This window comes from Pholcus phalangioides, unplaced genomic scaffold (assembly GCF_987345545.1).
Source record: "Pholcus phalangioides strain wild (caught in Gottingen) unplaced genomic scaffold, Ppha-v1.0 ptg000018l_1, whole genome shotgun sequence".
Taxonomy (NCBI): domain Eukaryota; kingdom Metazoa; phylum Arthropoda; class Arachnida; order Araneae; family Pholcidae; genus Pholcus; species Pholcus phalangioides.
Window position 1 is genome coordinate 7,287,275 of NW_028301611.1, and position 11,766 is coordinate 7,299,040.

General features: G+C 43.6%; 1 protein-coding gene across 2 annotated transcripts in view; it reads right to left on the bottom strand.

Annotated features, from left to right (window-relative positions):
* The window catches only part of LOC149071632 (xylosyl- and glucuronyltransferase LARGE1-like), a 338,538-nt gene extending 337,407 nt beyond the window's left edge, over positions 1–1,131 (bottom strand). Inside the window, exon 1 of one of the 2 annotated variants that reach the window (XM_089247670.1) lies at positions 853–1,131. The gene's annotated coding sequence lies outside the window, so the exon portion shown is untranslated. The remainder of the gene's footprint in view (positions 1–852) is intronic. The other variant, XM_089247671.1, reaches the window with a different exon arrangement.
* Positions 1,132–11,766: the final 10,635 nt, after the last annotated feature.

The following is an 11,766-nucleotide window of genomic DNA, read 5'->3' on the forward strand; positions in this document are numbered from 1 at the left end:
TAGGCCCATGCGTTAAGACAGCACTGTTCGGCAGACGCGGAGTTACTCAGGCTAATACATTTTGCTTTCCGACCTTCTGCCGTTCTAATTCCCTCGAGCACTGATTCCCAGGGCGAAAACTAGGGTGGAGCAGGCGGGTCCCGGGCAACGGGCGCCTAGACCCGAGGAGGGCGCAAATTTCATTTTTAAACCTCTCCTCCAACACTACAAGGGGGAGTCAAAACGCGCGCTTGCCCCGGGTGACCGGACCAACATCTAGTTGTGGCCCTGGCGATTCCTCAAATCTGTCGTCCTGTGTTCCTACATCTATATATAGTCCGCTAACACCCCCCCCCCCCTCCCGTAAATACACCACTGAATTCACACACAAATAACAAAAACAAAAGTCACACACAGTTCCTAACGCTCGCACCACCGCTAACAAAATTCGTATACCCGTACGGGGCCGCTGAAATTGTTGGGGGGGGGGGGAAGAAGGAGCCCTATTGAGATTTTTTTTTGGCATTCCCCGTAAAAAAAGCCGACTTAGTCAGTCAGCCAGCCACTAACAAACAAAAAAAGAGGAACGGACAAGTCACGTAAACTGATACACGTGTTCCCAAAAAACACACACAGATCCAATTTCATCTAGACGTAATATTCTCGGCGCCTGTACGAGTATATATCGAACCACAACACACACAAGAAACGCCACAGATTCCTCAAAAACTCACACACATGGGAAAAAAAAAAGTGATGGGTCTCATACACGTGATTACCGACAACACAGATCGGTAGCCGCAAAGTCCTCACTCTCTCTCCAATCACACATTCAAAGAGAATTGGGGGGGAAAAAAACGCATTATTACTCACCTGAATCAGCAAATATCTCGTTCAACAGTTGAAAAATATCCTCATACGCAAGAAAAGACTGATTAACATTGCACTGGAAAAAGCCACCACAAAGCTTATTGTTTGTAGGAATAACAATGTGAAAGAAAGACAACACTGTTGTGTCTACAGCTATACTGAAGACAGTGATATAAGAGAGATGACCGTCTCTCTCTCTTCTTCTTCTCTATTGCGAGCAACACACCCGCGACGAACGCTCGAGTTCATTTGCCAGTTCCCGTCATGCACCGGCGCCGGTTTATTTCCGATTCCGCTTGGCGGCGCTGCGGTGAGGAGGAGGGTTCATTTATACAACGGGGGTGGAAGGTTTTCTTTGAGAAGAATGCGTTCGAGACGTTGTAAGTAAAGTAACCTTAACGGGAGAGTATCCAGGTGCGGAATGGAATGAAAACAGCTGACGGAATAAAACGCGCGTCTTTTTTTTTTTTTATTCTTTATTCTGTTCTTGGCCGGTGTTTTTGTGTGTGTTCTAATGGCTGTTCTTGTTTCTCGGACTGTTGTTTCGGAAAATAAATAAAGTTATAAGAAGAGCGGAAAATTATTTTAGGAAATTGAAATTCCGCTCACACACGGAACTTTTTGAGAATGAATAGGTGTTTTTGTTTTTGAAGAAATAGGGAATTATGTTGGTTTCAAAATGGAATGCCCCGCACTTTATCTCCTCCTAAGATAAAATTTTTTGTACCGAGTTTTTCGAATTTTCGGAAATAAATGAAAAAAATTTTCGACGAAAATTCAAAATATTGAACCACAAATAACTATCTACACTATCTACCAATAAGTATTTGGACACCTATGCAAATGACGATATCTGCGGTCCTGAGATACGTCACGCCCGGTATATATCGTGTAGGAAACAACATCGGCATTAGTCGCATGCAAGATGCCGCGCAGTTCGGAGCTCTCCGATTTCGAGAAAGGTATAATTATCGGGTATCACAAAAATGGCCGATCCTTAAGGGACATATCTAGCGAGCTGAAGTACCCAAAATCGACAGTGGCCTATGTGATTAAGAAGTGGAAGGTGAGCTGTGATTGTCGGAATTTGCCCCGAGTCGGCAGACCAACGAAACTGGGAGGTAGAGACCGACGGGTGCTGTCCAGAGAAATTCGGAAGAACCGCACCCAACCGATGGCCCTCATCCGCGAGGAGTTTCAACAGGCATCCGGGAGTATTGTTTCAATGAATACCATCCGTAAGGAAGCACATCTGATTGGTTTTCATGGTCGTGCTGCTGCCCATAAGCCTTTGATCACAAAGTCCAACCGCGTCGCTTGGTTAATGTGGTGCAAAGCAAATCGAAATTGGACCGTAGATCAGTGGAAACGGGTTCTTTGGAGCGACGAATCAAGGTTCACCCTCTACCGTTCGGATGGCAGGGTCTGGGTCTGGTGTCTGCCTGGAGAACGTCTCCTGCCAGAATGCATTGTGCCAACAGTCAAGTTCGGCGGAGGTGGAATTATGGTCTGGGGGTGTTTCTCCCGGTATGGACTGGGACCCTTGGTCCCCATTCATGGTAAGCTCAACGCCGATGCCTACTGCACTATTTTGGATGACAATGTGCTTCCTACGTTGTGGCAGTTTTACGGGTTGGACCCCTGTTACTTCCAGGACGACAATGCCATCTGTCATACTGCGAGGTTAACCAAGGCTTGGTATGGTGCCAATGGGGTTCATCGAATGGACTGGCCTGCCCAGAGCCCAGACCTGAACCCTATCGAGAACCTCTGGGACGAGTTGGATCGCCGAATTAAGGGGTGCCCTACCCGTCCAAAATCGGTGAAGGAACTGACATGTCTTCTCCAAGCCGAGTGGAAGAAAATACCACTAGCCGTCACACAAGGACTTGTGGAAAGTATGCCCCGGAGGGTTCACGCTGTAATTGCCTCTCGTGGAGGCTCTACCAACTATTGATTTTGAATAAAGTTAGTTTTTCTTTTCTATCACATGTGTCCAAATACTTATTGGTAGATAGTGTATAACATGAATGAATGAACGCCAGGGTCTCTGCCACCGGACTTACTCCGTTGCCGAGATCTCTTCCAGCCCAGCTTCGTGGCAGAGTCTGGAACAAAGTGAGTGCACCTAACAGTCTGAGTGTGTAGCTAGCGTTGTGTATGATATAACTATCTATAACAATGGTTCTCAAACCTTTTCAAGAATGCTGCCCGGTTTCATTCATTTTTGTGAGTCAAAGGCCCGGTCCAACGAAAAATGAATGAGGAAAAATGAAATGGCTAATCACTCGCGGCCAGGTAGGAATTATATCAGGGCTCTGAACATTCCCACAAGGGGTGGGCTGGCAAGGCTCCAGCCCCGGGGCCCGGGAAAATTTTCAATTTTTTTTTTGCTTTTTCTCGTTATAAATTCATCATAAAGGGGGCCCCTCCGTGAAAGTCTTGTCGGGGGGGGGGGGGAACGCAAAAGATACCAGTCTAGGGGCCCTGCTCCAGGATGTCGGGGGGCCATGATTAGGCATTCGAGAAACACTGATCTATAATACCCGGAGCTGCCCGGGTTTGCTTCAATTACTGGTAGCATTGAAGAAGTGACAAACCATACATGAAGTGAAAAGTAACATGCATGTCTGAAACGCGTTGCTAGAGAACCCCGGTAAAAAAAGTAAACGTTCCGAAAGTGATTGTGTTGAGGTCATGGAACCATTGTTGCCCGACAGTTTTTGCCATGGCCCCCACAAGGACGGGGCTGACAAGGCTCTAGCCTTGGGGCCCGGGACAATTCTCATTATTTTTTGTTTTTTCACGCTGTAAATTAACTATAGAAGGGCCCGTGAAAAGTCTGATCGGGGGCCCGCGAAAGATCAAAGCCTAGGGGCCCTGCTCTAGGATGTGGGGCCATGGTTTTTGCACATTTTGGGAAGTTGCCCTGCTCTGAACTTTTAAAGTAGCCTATCGTTCAAGTCGGCCCTATTTGGTATATACGCAAAATTTTTGGAAACGATCAGTTTAAAATTGTAGATATGTATGGAGAACACATGCGCACACACACACACACACGCAGACAGATAGAAAATCAATTTTATCTATATAGATAAAATATCCTATACATCGGTCGGACCACCAAGAAAACAATATTACGTCCACGATACCGGTTGCAGAAAACGTCGCCATGTCAGTTTGACACCTGAAAATGCCTTATTTTTGCTGAATCTGCTAAAAGTCGTGTATTTATGTGAAGAGATTTTGTTTTAATTATTTCGTAATCAATGTTGCTGTTTGAATCATAGCAAAAAACACTATTCAGTTTATTGTACTTTCTTAGGCCGGGATTACACTAAAAGTTTTCTAAAAGTTCTTTCATAAAATTTGAAAAATTTAACTAGTAAGATTATGGGTTGCATTTGCTCGAATGTAACCTATGAGCTTTATTGGCTAAAATTTTCAAGTTTTATAAAAGGTATTTTATCAAACTTTTATAGTGTATTCCCGGCTTTAGTAGCAAATATCTTTTGCAAAATGTTTTCTGAAAATTTAATTTAAAAAGGCTTGTTTGTCGATAAAGCCACAGAATCAACAGTTCATAAGGTTGGACTAAAGTTTTACTCGTTTTATATGGCTTTTTGCATCCCTTGATGGTGGTATATCACTGTTCTAAATGACAATATATATTTGAGGACATGAATTATTATTATTCAGAAGAGATTTTTCGTTTATCGGACCACTGATGATATCTGCGGACCAGTAAGGTCTCGTATGCACTGGTCCGTGGGACACAAGTGAATTTTATTTTTCAATTCTAACGCTACTATATCAAGTGCTAAAATCTAGTATATATTTGTTCTTTATACAAATCTACAATTTTTAACAGATCGTCGCCAGATTCTGCATATATACCAAACAGGACCAGGATTGAACCATATAGGCTCTTTTAAAAGTTCATCAGAGCCGGGAAAATGACCGAAAAACCGTCGGCTAACAATATTACCTGGGCCCGAACAGTCACTTTCCGAATGTTTACTTAGGTTACCGTGGTTTCCTAATAATGCGTTTCAGACGTGTCGTTCAGACTGTCTTTACAATGGTTTGTCACTTCTTTGATGCTGCCAGTATTATGTATATTCTTTATAATGGTTCATCACTTTTTCAGTCCTCCCAGTAATTGAAGAAAACCCGGGCAGCGTCGGGTATTATAGCTAGTCTAATAAAAGTGATTGTGCGTATGTTCACTATACAAATCTACAATTTTACTTCGATCGTCGTCAAATATTGTATATACACCTAACGGGACCTGACTTAATGATAGGCTACTTTAAAAGTTCGTCAGAGCAGAGAAAATGCCCGAAATGGACAAAAAACCGTCGGGAAACAATGGTTCCTGGGCTTCAACAATCACTTTCGGAATGTTCACTCTGGTTACCGTCGTTCCCTACCAATGCGTTTCAGACATGTATATGACTTTACATTGGTTTGTCACTGCTTTAATGATTCCAGTATTATGTATGGTAGTTTATGCCTTTATAATGGTTAGACAGCCTTTTTTAATCCTCCCATTAATTGAAGAACGCCCGGGCAGCGCCGGGTATTATAGCTGGTATTTAAATACAATTGTTTAGACTTGAAGCAGGTCTAGGCACCAATCTAGGGCACCGGTGTGTGTGGGCGCCTATCTGTAGGACCGGTTGTTGAGCTCCATTATTAAAGATAATAACAGCCAGAAGGTTTTAAATAAATACATGTTTAATTTGGTACGGACACAGAAATATAGGACATCACATAACAATGGCCACTTGCCTTCGATTTTCATTTTTTCAAAAACATTCGATTTTCATCGCAACTTGCGTTGCTAGGTTACATTGATCCACACCAGAAAAATGTGAAGCGCGACGTCATCATTTTTCCGCCATCGGTAAAAGTTCAAGTAGAGGTCGCTACACACTCCTCCTCCCCCCCCCCCTCCCAGTGTCAATGAAATGTCGTGGTCGATTGTCTGTCGGGGAAGTGGACATGACGACCGGAGCGAGTCACAGTTGCTGGTACTATACTTGTTGGACGGCGAAGGCACTTGGGTGTGATGGTCACCAAAGAAAGCTGGTATCAACCGATCGATGGAGATTCTCCTGGATGTCCCATTGAAGTCGATGTCGGAGAATTTATCTCGTCGATTTTTGACCAGAAATGGGCCTTGATACGTAGGTTGCAAGGCAGAGTGTGGTGCTTCGTTACGCTGGAAGACATGCGACGCCGATTGTAGATGTGTTGGAACATATGTTGGCTTAGATACGTGAGTTGTTGTAGGGATGGGTTTCATTGAACGCATTGGTTTTTGAAGTTGATGGACGAAATCGGATTGTTTGATGTCTGGTATTGCGGAGAAGTACTCGCCAGGCAGTTACAATGGTGATCCGTAGAGGATTTCGGCAGAGGAGCATCCCAAATCTTCTTTCACTGCGGATCTTAGGCCTAGTAGCGCTAATGGAAGAGCGTCAACCCCATCTGCATGCGATTGAATTCGGCATCTTAGGGCGGCTTTCAGCGATCGGTGTTGTCTCTCGATGAGTCCATTCGCCTGAGGATGATATGCGTTCTTCTTGTGATGTTAGAATCCAAGGTATCTACTTAAGGTTTGGAAAAGATGACTCTCCCTCTCTCTCAAACTGTCTTCCTTGGTCAGTGGTAATCCTCTGCGGTATGCTAAATCTGGCAAAATAAGGTTTTTGGCGACTGTATCGACAGTTTAGTCTGGCATGGGTGAGGCTTCAATCCATCTGGAATATCTGTCTATCATCGTTAGGAGGTACCATGAGCGTTGGCATAATGGCCGTGGGCCAACTATGTCGAGATTGATGTGTTGAAATCGATTGTTCGGTACTTTGAATTCGGCCAGAGCGGAACAAGTGTGTCGGTGAACTTTCAAACGTTGGCATGCAATGCATGCTCTAGTCCACGTCTGCCAATGTTTTTTGATGTTGCGTCAGATCAGAAGCGTTGAGAAACCAACTTGGTAGTAATTTTGATACCTGGATGAGAAAGCGTAGGGAATGATTCAAAAGCTTATCTTCTGTGTGATTCTGGAATATAAGGACGGATGTGTCCCGTGGAAATGTCACAAAACAAGTGCTTTGTCATATTACTGTCCGGCAAACGAAGTTTGACGGTCTTCAATGATGAGCTTTTTTGGAGTTAACGTAATTCATCGTCATATATTGAGAGTCGACAATCGCATCGTAGTCAATTGGTGATGGAAAAGCAATAGTTGCGATGCGTGGCAAAGTGTCAGCAACTACATTGTTTGGTCCGGGAATATACCTGATATCAGTAGTAAATTCTGCGATCTAATTCAATTGCCGTAGTTGTCGAGGCGAAGCTCTGTTCGGGTCTTGTTTGAAGGTATACATCAATGAACAATGATCACTATAAATAGTAAAATGACGTCCTTCTAGCTGGCATTTTAAATGTTTAACTGCGCTATAAATAGCTAGAAGTTCTCTGTCATACGCACTGAGGGGGTTGGATCACACCGTCATGTTCTTGCTGTAGCACTACACCGATGGCATTGTCAGATGCATCTGTTACGAGAGAAATGTGCGTTTGGTTTTAATGAACGAGCAAAGTGGCGTTGCATAGTGCTTCCTTGACATCGGCAAAGGCTTGTGAAGCTTGTTGAGTCCAATTTTGTGGTTTCTGGCTGTTTCTCGCATGCCCTGCTAACATAGCGGTGAGAGGTCGCTGTAGGTCTGCACACTTAGGTATGAACCGGTGGGAAAAATTTAACATTCCCAGAAATCGGCGTAAGGAAGTGGCGGAAGTGGGTTGCATAAAGTTCTTGATGACATCTACTTTGGCGAGTAGCGGTTTGAGTCCATTCTTGCTAATTTCAAATCCCAAGAATTTGATGGTCGGGACGCCAAATACGCATTTTGATACATTTACGCACACAGTCCGTATCGGTCAAGTCAACTGAATATTTCACGTAAGTATTGGAGATGAGTTTGCTCATCTGGAGAAGTAACCAGGATATCGTCTAAATAACAGAAAACGAAAACATCAACTTTTAACCCTACAATGCGTATTGTTGCCGATTGGCAGCATCTACTTTAAACATGTTTCTTTTGCCGTTGCAAATTGGCAACTTCGTCCTTGAGACATTCATTATTCCCATTTTTCATTTCCTTTCGAAAGTTATTCATAGGTGGCAGTAAAACTCCTCAATTAAAAAAAGAAATGCAGGTCTTCTGTCACCTGCCACGCTCAGCCGCTGTGGTGGTCGAGTGGTTATAGTGACGGACTCGCGATGTGAGGACCCGGGTTCGAACCCCACAGTGGTGGTCGGCTGAAGTTGGTTCTCAGCCCTCTTAAAGCCCCGTTTAGATGCAAACAAGTAATCTCAAAATTGGTGTTGTAATGCATTAACTTTGCTTTGACCGGATGTCGTTATAACGTGAATGAATTTGTTTCACATGAACGCAGCCCGTGTTAGAAAAGCAAGGGAAATGATAAATTTTTGTTTCTCGACGAGCTTCACATAATATGTCTCTCTCAGTGGCATTAGACTTGTCTTTTCTTTCAAACCGAGTACAACTCAGGTCTATCACCATCTATAGCGATTTACTACCTAGTGCCGGAAGTGTAACTGTGTATGTACCTGACAAGTCTGAATGCATACGTAGCGTTGTGCTTGATTTTTCAGTGCTGTCAGGCATTGAACTGCGTTGTATGAGCATAGTGGACCGATGATTGTCCTAAGAGGTCATAAGCATGGGCGGAGATACGGGGGGGTTATAGGGGACGCATGAACCCCCCGTATCTCTCCTTCCCCCTAGCGTCGAAGGTAAAGACGACTGATATAATGCATTTACGTATATATGGATTGACTTCACTATCATCATGCCCCCGCCCCCCAGACTTTCAAGTCTATCTCGGCCTATGGTCATGCGGACGTTATAACTCACACGCAGGCGGAGTAGCGTACGAGCAGACAGGGCTTTAGGGCCCATGTTGTTCTGATCTCGTTTTTTGCACCATAAATGCACTGCAAACAGCCATGATTATTTATTAAACATACATATTCAGTTTTCGATTAAATTGACCAGAGTCGCGCTAATGAGAGTGTGACAGATGCGGTCACCCAAGGCCCCCGCTCTTGAAGGAGTCCCGCATATGTGGTAATATAGATGTTTATTTTTTTTTACAAAAATACAAGATGCCCATGTTTCAACTATAGAAATGGTAATAATAATTTCAAATAATACACAAAATAAACCAGAATTACTGCCTAGCTCGAGGGAGCCCCACAGTTCATTTTCTCTATCAGCTTCGCGTATGGTAGTGGGGGCCCCGGAAGTGGCTTAATCCTCAGGGTTTACTAACGTTTTGTTTTGGGCTTGAAATCAATCTAACTTGGGTAATAATGTAGTGATTATAAACTATAATCAAAACAATAGACGCGGATTAAGTGGAACCAATTTTTTAAGCTAGTTTTTTGGGCCCTTAATTACTTTTTTTTTTAGTTATTTTTTCTTCCTTCCAAGAATAATTTTTTTTAGTGCTTTACTGCCTGCCTATTTCGACCATTTTTAGTGACCAAACTTCCGAGCTCTAATAATAATAGTCCAGGAAGCAGATCGGTTGTGCTGCCATCTACTGGCAGCCTCATGAAGCCGTGATTAGATCTTAGAAAAGGAAAATTGCATTGGTAATCTTTTGTGATCTATATTTTTAAAAACACGAAATAAAGCAAAATTTTGATGAATTATAAACTAATTACTTGTTACTAATTAAAAATTATAGCTGTTACAATGTCAAAAAATAAATTATATATGATTATTCAGATAGTTATTAAGGTGTTGCGCCATGTTCCTTCAAAGCATGTGTTAAAATCCGGATGTCCATCTTCGTGTGAAACTTTCTGAAGGTTTTTAAATTCATATTATTTAAAAAGTCAACCTCTATTCACAATGTTAAGGGAACCAAAAAGGTCATTTACTTCGTCAAAAGTGTAGGTTCTTGACCAGGGGTCTTTGGAGAGGCTTCGGGAGTTCCGAGTGCTTGGAACTCATTGTTTTTCAGCATTTGCTATGCAGAGAATATTTATTTTGTAAGGGGGTCGGTCCGTGGCCTTCATTATCATTTGATCGTTTTTGTCGCACCACGGTCATTTTCAGTGCACACACAAGCTCCAAGGAAAGATTGAGGTGTTCGTTACTTGTGTAGTCTAGGGCGTGGGTTCGATTCCCATCAGGGGCAGTTGAATTTTCTCAAATCTTCGCATCAGCCAACTGTTAAAAACCTTCGTATGGATAACGGAGAGTGACATCATATCCCCGGAATTCGTAAATGGTATAAAAATTGGAGGAACTGGTATATTTTTGAATGCGGTTTCGCAGAAAAGTCATTCCCACGAAGTTGAGGTTTATATCGACAGAGAACGCTGCACACTAAAGCAAATCTCTGGAAATATATAGATCAGAGTCCTATATATATATATGAAATGCAGGGTGTACGATTAACCGTTTATTTCTGAACATTCCTATTAAGGTTTTATTTTTGTGGTGTTGACATTAGTGGATAAAGCACGATTGGTGACAGGGTTGCAACTGGGAGGGCCGGGGCGGCTCGCCCACCCCAACAGGGTTTATATCCCTAAAGGGCCGGGGTCTTGTCTGGTTTTCAGGGTAGCAACTAGATGCTTGGTCACCCGGGGCAAGCGCGCATTTTGACGCCCCATTCTAATGTTGAAGGAGAGGTTTCAGAATGAAATTTGCGCCCCCTCGGGTCCAGTGTCCGGGGCACGAGACGCGCCTGCTACCCCCCCCCCCCTAGTTGCGGCCCTGATACGGGGGAAAGCTCGAATTTTGGCGCAAATTGCTAGTTTTGAAGCATTTGTTTAAGGAGTTGTCCGGCACCCTGTCTGGTCCAGCGCCCGGGGCCCCAAATCCGTTCGCATCCCCTTCCTCCCGCAGGCGCTGATTGGTAAAGTTCAAGACAGCCGTCGTCTGGGGACGAACGTACGGGGCACATAAAATAATGAAGAAATGGTTCAAGCCCAATCACCCTTGATCTGTTTCCGTGCAGCGCACTCTATCAACGAAAAATCGAACTTTTCCCTTCAAAATATAAACAACCCCCCCCCCCTTTCGTGAGAACAACTTTTTCACAAACCGCACATTCAAATATACCGATCTTTCAATTTCACGAATTTTTAAGCAGTTCACGAATTTATTGGACAACCCTGTACATCAGGGCCGTAGCTAGAATATTTGACGCCCGGGGTCAAACATTTTTTTTCGCCTATCTCTGAACTTTGATAATTTTGTAACGGTGTTCTTTGTTCCCCCCTAAAACTGCCGCCCGGGGCAGTTGCCCCCCCCCCCCCTGCTGTACAGTACTTTCTGCTAATGACCGTATTTTGTGGTTTTCTTATCAACAGATATGACTGAAGGATTGAGAGAGATAGAAATTTGTGCTTTTTCTCTTTTCCGTAGGAGAATGTGCAGATGGAAGGGGAGGGGGGGGGGGAAGGGTAACCCAGGGATTCATGAACTTCATCTCATACATAAATGGACACTCAATGGAGTAACAGCTGGGACGCCAGCTTGTCCGAATGGCCTCTTCCCGTCTCTCCATACAGAATCTTCTTCTCCCTCTTTGGACCTGACTTTTCACGTCACGTCCCAGCATTTCTTTTTTCCCATGGCCATTTTCCCCCTTGGACGCTAGTCACCTGTGATCATAAAGAGATCATTGTGCCGTTATCGTTCGACCATTTTCGACGACAACTCGAAATTTATTGTCCATTCACTGCAACCTGTCCGTCGTTTGAAAAGAACTGTAAGTATAGTAACGCTATAGAGTTTTAGTTCTTTTTTCATTGGCGTTTCAGATTGTAATCTCTGCGAGAGAAAAGATTCCGTATGA